The sequence below is a fragment of the Camarhynchus parvulus genome, chromosome 1 (assembly GCF_901933205.1).
Source record: "Camarhynchus parvulus chromosome 1, STF_HiC, whole genome shotgun sequence".
Taxonomy (NCBI): Eukaryota; Metazoa; Chordata; class Aves; order Passeriformes; family Thraupidae; genus Camarhynchus; species Camarhynchus parvulus.
This window is the reverse complement of record NC_044571.1, coordinates 34505699-34521587: the sequence shown is the minus strand read 5'-3', so window position 1 is coordinate 34521587 and position 15889 is coordinate 34505699.

Below are 15889 nucleotides of genomic sequence, written 5' to 3'. Positions count from 1 at the left end.
GAGAGGAGCTGGCATGAAGAAAATGCTGCTGCAGGCATTGAGCACACTCTGTGGAAAACAAAGGTGAAGAAGTCTTTGAAGATGGAGTTTGTACAAGCCTTATTTTTAAAAGAATATGCATGTGGTTACTCAGAGATTAGAAGAGCCAACCTCTTCAAAAGTTCTGAAGAGGTGATTTCCAGAGTTTTATAGCCTAAGCATATATGAATTAACTTTCTTCTTTTCCCAAGGAAAATTAAAATTATTTCTTAGGTATAATGACATTTTATTTAGAATTTCAAGTAATTTTCACAGACTAGGAGTGGAACAGTTCTATCTTCCTTTCAAATCTTTGAAAATAATTTTTACATAAATTCTAATGTTGATCTGTATCTCCCCAAGTTTCTGACAGAAGTGGGGGTGAAAGCCTGGGCAGCAGACAAGAGGAGAAAAGGTAGCAAAGTTCAAAGTGGCTGAAAGCACCTTTCCAGGGGAAGGTCGTACAACTCTGAAATTGTCTTACTGCCAGAACCACCTGCAATAAATCACAGAAGCTTTCAGATAATCATGACCATCAAACAGATCTGAGATCTTCCCAATTAACATGACTATTCTGTCACCATCTCAGTAGCTGATTGTTTTGCCATTTACCTTCTGATTAGCTCTTTCTACTAGGTTGGCTGATTTTAAACATCTGTCTTCAAGCTATGAGACAAGTTGGTTCAAAGCCGACCTTAGTCAGTAAATAGAAATTGAAATTGGTTTCACTGCAGAGAGAATCTGTTGGCACTGATCTCAACCACAGGGGCTGAAGGACTTCATCAGCTGTTCCTGCACCAGCTGCAGTGACTGGGTGGTGGCTGGCTGGCTTTCTGTAGCTGGAAGAGACAAGGCTGAGATTAGATCATCTTGCCTTCTTCTGAATAAGGGTTAGATTAGGTTTTGAGACAAATTGCAATGTTTCTCAGCTGAATAAAAAATTTTAGGTAGAAGACAGTGTACAAGAGGATCATTACGCAAGTGGGCTCACAGTAGATTTTCAGCCCTAGATGCTGTGAACAAATGGTTTGAGTGGTTTTTAGGTTTTTGGTTTTTTTTTTCCTTTTAATTTCTGAAGTACTGCCGACTGACAATCCTCATTACACTCTCTTTCAAATGCAGGGGGAACAAATTTGCTAATCTTAGTAAGTACCTAAACATGAGGAAATCACCTCCTGGTTGTAACAGAAGCCCTTTAAGTGAGTGGAGCTGGTAAAGTACTTCTGAGAGCCCTCCTTGAGGGGAAGGCTCACATGATTTAGGTGCCTGAAGCAAACAGGAAATCAATTTGTTAAAATGTTCCATGTATATATGCTCTTCTGAAATTGTTCATAACTGAATTTCTCTTGGTACTGAAAATGCAACCAGTTTCTTTGCTAACCTAATATATACTTCCTTCTAGAAAAATTATTTGGCATGAGTTTTACTTTTTCTTGAGAGGAAACAAATATGCTTATATCTACAAATTAATGTGTGTGTGAATGTATGTTTGAATATGTGTGTGTGTGTATACACAGTATGTATAAAAAGCTTAATTTAATCTAGTGATTTAATGGTTATTCATCAAGCTTTATAAAGGTAATGTTGTAGATGCCAAAGACTGGCCTTTATTGGTGTAATAGGAGCCAAGTGCCTCTGTAAATTTGGACAGCACTAGACTTCATCATAATATATTCAAGACTATATAAAACTTGACAAGGTCCAGTTTTAGCTAAAATGTGGAAAGGCTGCAACATGGAATTATAGACATGCTGATTTTTCAACATAAAATGAACATTTCTGCATTGAGCCTCCTGATTAAGCAAGTCAGCACCAAAGCAAATTGCCAAGAAACATGCAGGGGAAGACATTGTTTTGTTTTTAATTCTATTTCTGTTATTGCTTGATATTTGATAAAATAGGGACTTCTGCTTTATGTGAGGTTCACCCTGTAAACAAGTCCATGTAGCAATTCTCAGCTGAGTGGCTTATTTCCCTTCAATGATCTACATTTCTAATGTGACATCGTGTAAGTGACTTTTTTGTCTTTGTCAGGAAGCCAAATAGTGATGGGCATTGGTGCTTGGTCCTAAAATGTTAATTCAGCAGAAAGAAATAAGACAAAACTTTTGCTCTGTGTACTAGGCTGCATAATTAGCTGAGCTGCTGCATTGAGTTAAGGAACAGCTGACTGTTCCAAGTCACAGGAACAGGCTAAAACCAATGGCTGTGATGAATGATGTGACAAAATAATCTAACTAAACAAAGGGTTTGCTCAGGAAAAATTAGGCTCCAGTGCTATTAATGTTTATTAGGCTCAGACTGGCATCTCCAATCTCAGTAGCAATCACTATTGTGAAGGAATAAAGGAAGGAGGATGAAACTGGGTTCTGTTACTTTGGGGTGAGGGAATTGAGTTAGCAATCCTAATGGATGCAGTTGCCAGGATGAGAACCCCAAGTTGATGGGGGAAGAGTACGGAGATGCTTGAGACCCTGTCATACTTACAAACATGGTGAGTTACACTGCCTCAGAGAGACCAGCTTGGCATTACTACACATGAAGAATCAATGCTCCTAAAGCACTTTGACACATGTTGAATCAGAATAGGGATGGTGAGGGATGAGAAAATGGGACTCACCATGCATGTGTGAAACAGAGGCGGCCTTTGTGCGCTCCCTGCTCTTGTCTGACACAGCACTTGGAGTGTTAGACTCATTCCTAAAGCACCGCTGGAAGTGAGGTGTGCCAGCCAGGAGAGGTAGTGGTACCTACTGCAGAGATAAAATGGGGTGTTGAAGTTCTAATGGTCAGCCAGGACCACACGTGTGATTGATGTGAATTTTCCTATCAGTCCCTCTAACTGTTCAGCTTGGCCCTTTTGGATCTCTCTTTCAGTGTTATCATTTTCTGTTCAATTAATATCACCTGAAGCTTGGTCAGCTACTCTTTCTGTTCTAGGGTTGGTTTCTAGGTGCTCTGAGCATTGTGTGGTTGCTTGGAGATAATATTTTATTTCCCACAAGAATTGTCTCAGGATTTTATTACAACTCTGAATACTGATAGTCATCAAGCACTGCATTTATACTTTTAATAATGTAGTAGAGTTGATTTTAATGACTTCTATACGTTTCTGAAAAGGGGAAAAAGAAATAAAGAATTCCTTGATAGGGCATTAATGAAGTTAAAAATTCAGTAGTTGTATTCTAATATCAAAATGTTAATAGTGAATTAATAGTGTTATTCTCAAAAGTATAAAATGAGCAAAAGAAAAAAGAACACTATATTACAGTCATTAATTCTCAAACTAAACCAGAAGATACATAAATTCAGAAAATATCTATTTGCTCAAAATTAATATTAGTCCCAAAATCACCCTTTATCCTCCTGCATATCATTTGGTCTTTTGCATTTCTCTTCCAGATTATGGGAATAAAAGTTGCCTGTTTAGCTTCCTTAGAGATATTTAGCAACATGAGGCATTTGGAAAAGTTTCTCATCTGAGTGGGTGATTGGTCACTGGAAGAACCAAGCCTGCCAGAGTTCAGGGAGGGTACAGACTGTGCTCTTAACTTACATGGTTTAGTTGTAGCTAATCCTGTGAGGAGCAGGGAGTTGAACTTTATGATGCTTATGGATCCCTTCCAACTTCAGATATTCTATGACCCCATGATTATTATAAATATCCATTAATTCCACATAGATACAATGAAAATATACTCTTTCCAGCACAGACAATTTCCAAAGTTACTCATTTACTTTGCAGCTATGGATTCTGACAGATACACATCTTGCTTGGAAAGGAAAAAAAAATAATTTTAAGACCATCAGCTTTCTCACCAGTTTGTAAAATTTTGTTATCACATTTCTCTTCAAGTTTCCAATAAGGACGTCCAGTGTCATGCACTTCTGCAGAAAGTCTCTATTTTTATTTTTATTTTTATAGCTGCTGGAGCAGGTATAAAGCAAGACAACCTCTTCTCCCAGCCTCTAGCTTTGAAAATTTGATATCCACAGAGCTGTTAAAAAAATACACTGTGTCTTTTGAACTGTATGCTAATGTTTTACTATCTCTCATTAAAATGATTGCCAAACCAGGCATTTTCTCTGAAGCCCTCTTGTTACAGATCTCCCTGTCCTTTGTCACATTTTTTTATGTTTTTACTGTATCTTAAACTTTGTTCCATTTTACTAATTTGCAGGATGTCCAATTTCTTCTCACTTTCAATCATTTGGTATAGTTGATGAACTTTCTAAATTTATTCTAATTCCAGGATTTTGACAGATATTTTTTCTTCTTATTTCTTGTTCTCTTTTTTTAAACATGGAAAACTTCAGTAACAAACAACATTTTAAAATATATTTCATCTTTAGTATTTTCTTTTGGAAATTTCAAGAAGCACCTGTATAATTCTTGTACTTTTATGAGGTCACAGGATATAATTCTGCTGAGACTTTGTTTGTAGTGATTGCTTTTTGATTACCAGCACATTAACTCCAATTGTAAGTGATGATGACAGCTGACTGTTGAGAAGAATTTGGGAGGGAGGGTATCCATATATTCTGTCTTGTGGCAGTGAATGCTATGTGTGAGTTCTAATCTCAAAGTTAATAATTTTCCAAATACTGTTCATTTTTCTAACAATTTAATAGCTCTTTGTGTCACTTCCTTAGTCCAGTTCCCTACTCCCTCAACCTACAGGGAAAAGTCATAGCATTTCAGCTGTCCCTTGCTCTCTGAATTTATTAAGACACCTTAAAAACAATAAAAAGAAAATAATTGATTCTGCCTATAGGCTCATAGGAAAATTATTACTTTTCATTCCTCTTTTAATCTGCCTCTTTGTTCTTCCAATTTTGTCCTAAAACCAAAGTGTATTCTAGGTAATAAAGTGACTTTCATTTTCTCAGTTACTTTTTGTAGAGAACAATGTGCTCTGTGTGTATGTTGTTCCTAGTCATTCTTTTATATCTCTAGCTTACCAATGGGTTTGGTTTACAGTCTATTACCCAGTATATCCACCTGTGTTGTCTGTAAAACCTTCATTTTCTTGACTGGGCTATTTGGACCTTTAACTTTCATAGATGTAATTTTTATTGACTTAAAAGTCCACAGTTTATCAACACATATTCTCTTAAACTTTTTTTCTTGACAGTGTAATTCCAACCCTGTCAGAGTAAGACCTGCCAACATAGTATTAAGGTGTAATGCTGAGTAAGTATATAGTTTAAAACTGATTTTCACTTTTTTACAATAAAGATATAATACATTTCCTGGTCATTTCTTAGTAGTCTCCCAGTATATATAAATTTCTATTTTTATCTTCTTTCACCAGTGTATAAAAACTACTTCTAAAAATTAACTTTTTAACCATGGTCCCAAACAGATAAATGTGTCTTCTGAAACAATTCCTCAGGCTCTGCTGCTTCCTTATTTCAAACATCCATCTATGTGGATCCCCAAAGAGTCTCTCCACAAACCTATTTTCTTTTACCTCTAACCATGGAAACTCACCCCTGCCCTGGAATGGTGAACAACAACCACCCTCTCTTCATCTTCCAGATGAAGTCCCACCTGGAGGGTTTCAGTCTGTCACCTGGGTGAAGAAGCAGAATTGTATGAAGACACTGGTGTTTGAGCAGAACTGAGAGGGTATTTCTCCTTGTTGCAGGTCATCCTCCTTCTCATTTCCTGTGTTAATCTATTCATATCCTTCTATTCTTTCTTCTCGGGTTTAGAACAGTGCATTACAACAGCCATGTTTCTTCATACGTCTGTGTTGTGATTTAGGAATTCTCTTCTCCAATTCCATGTTCTCACTGAAACCATGCACTGCTCACTCACTTCCCCCTTCCCTCCCCTCTGGCAAGAGCTGGAGAGGAGAATGGGTGGCACAAAAGGTGAAAAACTTGGGTTAAGACCAATTTACTGGAAACAGCAATGAGATAAGAAAAATAACAGCAGCAGCAACAATATTAATGACAAAAGTGTACAAGAGAGAAGTGAGTGATTCACACGCCTTCACAGGATTTCCATCCTGGGAAATGACATCAGGTGGTATAAAATAACCTCTGGGTCCCATCCATGTCCCCTCCTGGCTGCTGCAAAAATTAACCCTGTCCTGGCAGGAACCAGGACAGTGTTACCAACAGCAGTTCTTTTACTGTTTTACAAATTATTGCTCAGATATACCTAAATTCCCTCAACCTGCCATAACTTCATTATTTTTATTTGCCATTTTTCCTTTTTTGCTATGGATGACATCTTTTGTTTTAGATTTAAAAAATCCACTTCTCTAAAATGGTGAAGCCTTTCACTTTCTAACAAATTTGGCTCATAATCTTTCTGAACTAACTTCAGTTTCTGTAGAATTGCATTCCTTTCTTTTCTCTCCTTTTTGATAAGCTACTGTTCTTGAGATGTATAATACATTGCAATGTAAACTGCATTGGAAGTGGTCTCTGTTTTTCCCTTACTATTTTAATATGGGCAGTAGTCTCATTCAGTTCCAATAGCCCTTCTGCCTTGTTGGAAACAACTAATTTTTAGCTTATTTTCTTAAGGTTCTAAATTTAGAACATATTAGAAGAGTTCATCTTCCAGATTAATATAGTTTTGCAGTTTTTATTCAGTATTCATAGATTACCAATCCTATTTCCAGTTCCTTCTAATTGATTTTAAACCTATCAAATTCTGATTGCACTGGCAATTTGGTATCAGCTTACTGAAGTTAAGCCAGAGAATTTCTTTGGTGCATTTTTCCTGGGATATCCATTTTAAGGGGTTTCAGGTTGTGCATATTTCTTCAGGTTTCAGTCACAATTTATTTGCTTAACTTGTGTGAAGTCAAAGATGCTCATTTTCATATAGTTCACACAGTATTTTTCATATTGTAGAGAAAGTAGAGGCTATCAAACCAGCCTGTTTTATTCATTACACTCCCTGTGATTTTGTTTACAGCTCAGCAAAAAATCAGAGAGAGAAGGACTAGAAGGAGAGCACAAAAGAGAGAACACAGATTGTTTTATAAACTGCAAGACATACAAATAAGTATCTTGGTAAATGCTGTTCTAGTTCAACCAAAATATAAAAAAAATGTTTTGCACAAATTACCAGGAAATGGGTGTGTACACTAAATTTTCCAGGCTGGGTACTTAAATTTTCAGTCAATACAGTATTTTCTGCCTCTTTTCTTCTTTTTGCACAAATATAAAGTATTTCTCTTTTCCTGAACCCTACAGCCCGAGGTAAAATTCATCTGACTGAATGAAGAGCTGTTTGACTGTATTAATAAACTCCTTAAAAAGCTGGTGCAGGTAAACAAAGATTTCTAGGAGATGATTCTTCTTTTCTTCGTGAAAAGTGAGTTGGGTGAATGATGATTGAAGCAGCCCATATATCTCTGTTAATTTTAGGGAAAGTCTAGGATACAAGAAGAATCCCACATGTGTCCAGCTATACTTATATACACAATAAATTATATTAACTACTGGCCAACATGCATGTTCTTGAAATTGAAAAGGATTGCAGCAATCACATAATCTGATTTCCTGAATAACCAAGACCTGGTAATATACATTATAATTTTTTCACTGACCCAAATAAGTTGTGACCCAATGAAAAATATCAGTTTTTCCTTGTCTGTCTTCTTCTTATAAAATGAAACTCTTAGACCATCTTAACTTTAAAGTCAAAATGTAATGTTAAAAAGGTATTTACTAGAGTCTGGAGCATTTCCACAACAAAATTAGTAGGTTTGTTTTCAGCCCCTTACCCAAAAATATGTATTGCCTACTTACTTTACAGCCCTGTTTGTAAAACAGTACAGCCTGATACTCAATGCCTTGAAAATCACTTCATATTTCCAAACGTATGGTGAAAATAAGATGGTTTCAGGTTTAGAGTCACTTTATTTTGGTATTTTATATACATTTCATTATATCATGGAACTGCTTTTGTTTTGTCTTTTTATTGTAGTGCTAAATTTGGCTGTAGATTTTAATAACTGTGTAGTGCTTTGAGACCATGCTGAAAGGTATTTTATCAATTTATTCTGTTATTACTCTGCCCAAAGGCTCACCTCATTTTCAGCAAAGGCCACTTATTTTTTGTGGAGTCATCACTTTTCCCCTCTATTCATTCATCCTCCTTTTTCCCCAGACTTTTCTTTCTCATTGAGAAGAACAGCTATTTCTAAAGTATGGCTCTATCTAGTAGGATTATTCTACATTGCAATTTGCCTGGTGCCACCCTCCTCAAGAGCAAAAGGCACCAGGAGTCCTATCAGGTGTACCCTGACACTTGGAAAGAGCAGTATAAGAGACATATGAAGGACCACAGCTGGGAATTTATATTGGGTTCAGAGGAACCCAAAATAAATATCCAGAATTTGAAATTTTTCATCTCTGCTTTTGTAACTCTCCCAACTACTAATGCTAGATTTGAGGAGATGGGAGAGAGTTTAATCTAGCAGTGAGAAATTAATTTCTTACACGCTATTTGTGTTAAGGGAAGGAAAATCTCACTGAACCACAAATCTCTTAAGTTTTCATGAGAAAGGGGACCTTTTCAAGCCTGGCTTTGAAGCTTTCAACCAGACTCTTAATGTTCACCTCTGGGCCTATGAATTGTGAGCTCTTCTGTGGTGACTGAGGACACATCTTTTTAGAGTGCAAATGAAACTTGCAGAAACAGAGAAACTCTGTTTTGGCCTGGACAGCATGAGGCATATATGGCTCCATGGTACCATTCTGGATTTGTGTCATTGTCAGCCTTGCTGAGGCCATGCTGTCCCATCACCACGATCATCAAGGAAGACATTAAACAGGGCTGAACCCCACACTGCTCCCTGGCCTACACCACTGGTTACTGGCCTCTGACTAGCACTGCCCTTTGGGTTTGGCAACTCAGGCATTTTTCAATCCACATCACCCATCATCCAGCCACCCTGTGGCTTCATCAGCCTCCCCATGAGAATGGCATGGGAGACAGTATTAAAAGCCTTTCTGAAGACAGGGTAAACAACATCCACTGCTCTCTCTACCAAGGAGAGAGAAAGAACTTTCAGAAAGTCTTTGTCTAAGTCTCTGAGGGAAGCAAAACCATTACATATGCTGGTTTATGGTGTGCAATAAAAAAAAAAGGATGCACAAGTTATCCTTTACTGCTGCCAGTAGGAGAATAGTCCTTCTCTTCCTTTGTTACAGAAGGGAGGATAAAAGTAGACCCTTCCAAGGTAGGCTATTTATAGGTAGCAAGTGGGACACAGATTGGATTGCTTCTACAGTTCTACAGCTGCTTTTCTTTTCACAACATCTACAAAGACAGCCTAGAATCCAGTTATATATTTGGACCTCAGCTAATTTCCTAAAGTTAGATTGGCTGAAATCAGGCTACAATTTAAAGTGCATTTTTCACCACTGCATACCTTAGCATTTTGCTGCCTCAGTGTGTTTGAGTAGAACTGTTTAACATAATTGCTAGTCATTTGGCTAGGATGCTGAGTACTGAGATGGTAATATTTGCAGATGATGCATTTACTTAAATGACCAGGGCTGAATTATCTGTCACTACCCTTTCTTGAAACAAAATATGAATTACGTAGAATGCTGATCTGACTTGGCATTTCCTGTAGACCATGCTCCCTGCCTGATGCCTACACTGAGCCTTTATCACTCTTGACTAAAATGCATAAAACCCAGCAGCAACAGCAGCAGAAAACTCTCCACTGGATTTCACACATTGCTCTCTTTTATGGAATAAAAGTCCTGCTGAAAAGGAGACAGATTCTGGGGTAATTTGGGGCATTTAGGGGTTGAGAAAGGAAGAATACAGACATATTATGACTGACTTCTGCTCAAAACATTTGGAATTTTTTTCAGAGGAAACTTTTCAAAAGTTTCCTGATCTTTGTTGGAACATTGTTCTACAGCAAAATCCCTTAGCTGCCCTCTCTCAGCCAAGAGAGCTTTATTCCCAGTCTTCACACATTTTGCTCTGGATTCCTGGCTCAGAGAGAGAAAGGAAAAGAGGCTCAACCACTAATTTTTTTCCAAGGAAGAAAGATGACAATATTGTCTTGCAGCATCTCAAAACCTATGCTCACAGTGCCAGCCAGAAAACAGAACAGAAGAGGCACACAGACACTAATCAGTTTTGAAAATTATTCTTTGTTTTCTTTTTTCCCAAATACTTGAGCTTATGAAGGTACTCTTATTTTATCCGCATAAATTGTCAACAAACAAAATTAGCTGGCAAGTCAAGAGCTATGCAAACATTGGACAATTTTTTCTTTGCTTCAACTCCAAAACACAGTGGGATGAGAAGAGAATACTTCTTACTTTCCACAGCTTAAAGACAGGCCTATATTTGGCATGGATCAAGCATGGAGAACTTTAATAACAACACAAGACATAGTACTATAACCCAGGTTCATAAGCTTCTTTTTCGTTGCTTCAACAAAACCACCACTTAAATCAAACTCTCCTTAAGAAATGCTGATCTGCAGAATATTACCAGATGGGTCTCCTGCCTTCTGAAGAAAGGGGGAAATGAGAGAGCCTCATGTTTAACGGCATATGAAAGAAGAAATACAATGTGTAAACTTTCCACTGACGGATATAATAGTGTTCTCACTTTTAAAGAAAAACAGTACTTCCTAGCAGGAGGCCTGCAAGAAATTTAACAATTACTCAAGATTTAGTTGTACACCATGGCATTTTCAAACATGTGCAGAGTCTGTTATTTTTTGTAATTAAATAATTTAAATAATAAATAATGTAATTAAAATATATTTGAACTCTGCAATCTCTAGGGCTTGAACTGTGTGCAGAGAAGTGATGCATATTCAATGTGAAGTTTAATGAGTAAGAAAATGCAGAATCCTGGAAATCTGGTAATGTACAATAGAGTTTTGGCACTCTCCCCCTTCTCCTCCATTCCTTTTCAGAGCAAAAGAGGGCCCAATTTACCAAATCAGGCTTTAAATCATTCACAACTCTCTTTTCCTAAAAAGGAAATATTGCTAGTGTTTAGGATTTTTTTAGCACAACATGTGGTTACCCAAATGTTTCCCTACAATAGTCCTAGTGAAAAGTGATAGGAAATTGACTCTGTAACCCTGTAAAAGCAATGTTTACTTTACCATCACCAGAATTTTACAGACTGTAGGAAATTGTTACTTGTCTCTTCGTTTCAAGGTTGACCCTGATTAAAAACTCCTGCTGAGATTTTCAGACGAGACTAATACTGTCAGAGCTTTGCTTTTAGGCATCATCACTGGTTTTGATTTCCTAAGGGTGATTTGCTTTCTAAGGAGCATTTTCTCAATATCAGTCTCTGTAAAGCCCTGCAACAAAAACTGAGGGTCCCCAGTCCCTCCACCTAACTCACTGAAGATGCTCAGTTTGGATGTTCAGTTTTCTTGATGCTGCCTGTCAGATAAATACAGTTTTCTCTCTGTGGTTTAGGCTGCTGATTGCAGGCAGAAGGACTTGGCTCTTCCAGCATGTTTTTCCCCATGGCTGGATCAGGCACAGAGTACAATCCAGTTACCTCTGCCTTCGGGCAAGGGGCAGGGCTGGAGCCAGGAGGTGCGAGGACACAAGGACTGCCAACGCTTAAGCAGGGGTGCTGCAAGGAATATTCCTCCCAGGTACCTGGGTTTATTGCTTTGCAAAGGGACAACAGGAGCCTTACTGTCAGCGGCCACATAAGGATGGCAAACCTCATGTGAGCCCAAGCAGTCAGCCTGAATCATGAGCACTACCCATGAGAAAATGTCAGCCTAACCAGGCTCTGATACTCTGCACACTTTTGTGGGCTACAAAGGTTTATGCTCATGCTACTGACTGTTCTGATTTCATAGCCGTTCAATATTTAACATTTTCATTGAGTTTTCTTTGTGTTTGTGTGGCTTTTGCCTGCTTTCAAGCCCCAGTTCTTGCAGCAGGAGAAGCTGAGTTTCTCCTGAAAACTGTCTGCCAGGATGATTGACGAAAATTTAAAACACAGGATTGTAAAGATTCAAAAACCAGATGAATAAATATAATTTAAAAAATCTCCTTACATTTTTATTGTTGTTTTAGCGCTGATGGTTGTAAGGCCTGTCTAATGGTTTCAGGAGGCTTGAGTCGGGGTTTGAAATCATTAGCAATATTGATGCCTTTAAGAAGTGAATGCTTAATGCTGCCTTTTTTGTGGCTGGGCACATTACTGTTCAGCCTGCTACTTTGATTATAGACAAAAGAGCCTTTGTTTCAAGTGCTAAAGTTCAAGTGCTGAAGTTGGTGCTGAAGACCCAGGAAAATATCCTGACATGAATATGGTGTACACATGTGTATGTGGCCACTTTCAATTATATTTAGCTATTATCAGTATTTACATACCAGAGTAATTCAAGGTTTGAAATACGTGATTACGGAGCAGCCAAGGGATAACTCCCCTGAGTGTTTTAAAGATTCCATCAATGGGAATAGGCTGTGTGCTCATGTCCTTTTCCATCTAGGTCATGTCAAAAAATTCAAAATTATAAACTTAAGAGGTTCTTAAAAAATTAAAGTAGTGACTCGCTTAAAGTTCTTGTGATTGTTCAGAGTAAGGTGAATTCTCTTTCCAGTTTTGGGCATGCCACAGAAAAGTATTTCCACCTCTAACACTTTCCACTGAGCTCAGTGGAAACTTTGTCTGCCTACACTAGAGCTGGGCATGTGATTGTTTGCTATAGTATATACATAAGAGTAGGACACCTTCACTAAATATTTCCTTCAATATCGTATCGACTTCAAAGTTTTAATGTATTTATGAAACTAATAATATAATACTCAGCTGCAGATGGCAGAAGGATATTTTCACCTTCAGTGAAATGCAGCCACTTCTGTTCCACAGCGCTGTTTGCTGTGCTGAGGACAGGGAAGGATTTCCAAGTGGTCAGAAGGTGGCAGCAGATCTCTGTTTCATTTCTCTTGAGGTGCCTTCAACCTTAGAAAGAGAAAAGAAAAGAAAGAGTAAAGTTTTAAATTAACCCAATGAAGAAAAATGGTATCTCAACTTTAATGCCACAGGTAGCTATGACAGGATTGTCTCTCACCTCTGCTGATCACACTGCACTAATTCAATAGTAGGTCCCTCACCAAATGCTTTGAAAATTCAGAAGAAAAGGGGAAGCATCCCCAGCATGAGTGGCAGCCAGGGAAGTGGCCAGACAGTGTCTGGCCTCAGTTAATGTGCAACCAAGGGCAAAAGTGGCCTTGGCTCTCACACCAAACTCACCAGCATTGTATCTTCACTCACACTGGACAAACACAATTATACATAAGCCTGATGCATCTGTAGTTGAGTCTAAGGGTTGGGTAATGCAGCTGTCATCCCTTCCAGGACCAGAACCCATGTGCCTTTCCATCCCCTCTGGGAGCAATGCCTGGACAGATGTAGCAGGAGGGCTTCTTTTATACAAAGGGAAAAGTTGCTCCTTTTTTCTGTGAACTGTGTTCAGGGAAGTCTGCAGGAGGATCACAATGGATCCCCCTCAGATGGGGAACCTTCCCTCTGCACAGGAGTCCCCAGGCAGTGTCCAGGCCATATAAGTCCCAGGAATGGGAGCAGATGCCCATGGCAGCCCATCATGCTTGCTTTGGGAGCTCACTTGCTGGACAGATGCCTGCAGCCTTCTAAACTTCCCTAAGGCGGAGACTTACAGGATTTAAAATCCTACATTTCAGTGAATCCTGATGAATGTGTCTACAGAGGCACCCCCAAACATCACAGTTCATAACAGGGCAAACAAAGAGGAATTTTTGATCTGTCTGTCCATGTCCTGCCTCTTCCTGGTTTTGCTGCATTGTCCTTTTAGTAAACTCATTTTTTCACATTTGATCTGTGGATACTAACAGACTGCAACTGCTCCAGTCTATGAGCCACTGACACAGAAGGTTCACTGTTAAAAAGGAAAAGAATTTGAAGGGGAAGGAGGGAACTGCTTAATAACAGCACTAAAAAGGTCATAATTAATGATTTAGCTGTAAAGGTGAGAAGCTGAAGCCCAACATTTACTAAATAGCATATTGTTAAAAAGGGAAACTCCATCTGTGTTAATACTTTTAAGCAGGTGAGGGGGAGCTTACCAATGAAGGGAAGCTTTCTTTCTCTAGGTTGATCTTAGGTGTCAAAACACATTTTAAATGAACTTATTTTCACAAGTGCAAGACAGCCAGCTTTGTCGCTGATTGTTTAACTTAGTTCCTCTGGAAATAAACCAAAGCACTAGGTCTGATTCATGGATACCTAAATCCAAAGAGTGGCATGAGACTCTCACCTGACCACAACATAAGCCACACTCTTTTACTACATCAAATCCAGTGATGTGGGTGGTTAATTTAAAATACATCTCTTATAAAAATAACCAGGTTTTTTGACTTAAGGACTGCATGGGCGGTAGGGGAGGAGTCCTGATGATTAGTTATCAGCACAGATAAACATTGTACCCAATGTCCAGGTTGGATGTTCCTAACTGATACAGGAAAGGAAGCAGCTAAAGAGTCACAAGGGCAGTTAATAAGTTAATACACTCACAGAGACTTGGTAGAAAAGTTATCAGATATCTAGAATCAGAAATGGAAAATTCTGTCCATCTGTCCATGAAGATTTGCACTTCACCATGCAGTCCACAGTTTTCTTGCATCTGCAGTTTGCACCCACCAGCAAGAAATTCTCAAGTTCTCAATTTGTCAGTATTCAGAACTTTGCTTCAGATAAGAATATATTTCACTGGACAATGCTAAAGAAATAAATCATAATGTACAGATCAAGATGATAACTGTCTTTCTCTTGACCAGCTTCTCATGTTAAGGAGTCCCCAGCTCCCCACTCTGATTTTCAGTGGATACTATTGTGCTCAGCTCTAGTGCTGTCACTGAAGTTATGTTACATGACTGTCCATTCACATAACTAAAAGCAGAAGCTGGCTTTAAAGTCTTTTAATTCAATTTAATTACAATATTAATTTTTATGATGGTTATTTTAATTTACTGTGAGTATAATTAAAATATAATATACTTTGTAGAAATTATTATAAAATTATTTTTCCTCCTTCCTAGAAGAGGGAGAGAGTTCAGAAAGACTATTTCTAGCAGATCTGTTTTAAAACATCATCTCAGTTGAAATGAAGGATAACACACAAAAGGCCCAACCACTGGCATGAAAAGAAAAAGAGGAAAATAATGAGACAAGCAGTTCTTAGTAAAGGCTTCAAAGGGTGATGCTGTTTGGTGGAGCTACGCCAGATTACTATTACAAAATCCTTCAGGATAATTTACAGGAAGAAGTTCATTTTTTAGGAAGGGGATGTCACTAGTAGAAACAGTGCCAGTATTGTTAAAAAAGGTGGTTTTGGAAAGGAGGTTGGAATCTAATCATTCAGAACCTTGAGGTAAGACGAATAAAGGAAAGAGATTTGGAATAGTTTTGTGCCAAACTAGTCAACAGATGGCTCAGGGCCAGGACTCAGCCAGTAAGGACATTTTCCTACCTTGGAGAGCACTGGCCAGTCAACCATGGTTCTGTTTCTGCCCCATATTGAAGGAGGGAGAAGGTGCAGATGTGGGTTTGGTCTGGTCAAAAGGAGCAGCCCTGTAGCAATATGTCTATACCTGTTTGGCCTCATAACACCTGTCTGGGAATAAAAAATAGCTTTTGGAATATGAAAGTTGTCCCTCCATGCTTTAGAGGATGAGAGAAATTCCAAGGAGGTGTGAGAGGCAGACTCTGTGAGACATTAGTCCACCTCTAGCAACTCAAACTGAAACTGATATGAACTCTGTCCCTCTAGGGGTTAAACCTGAGGTAACAGTAAGGACCACTTCTTTCCTAGTGTCTTTTTTCCCAAACTATTTTATA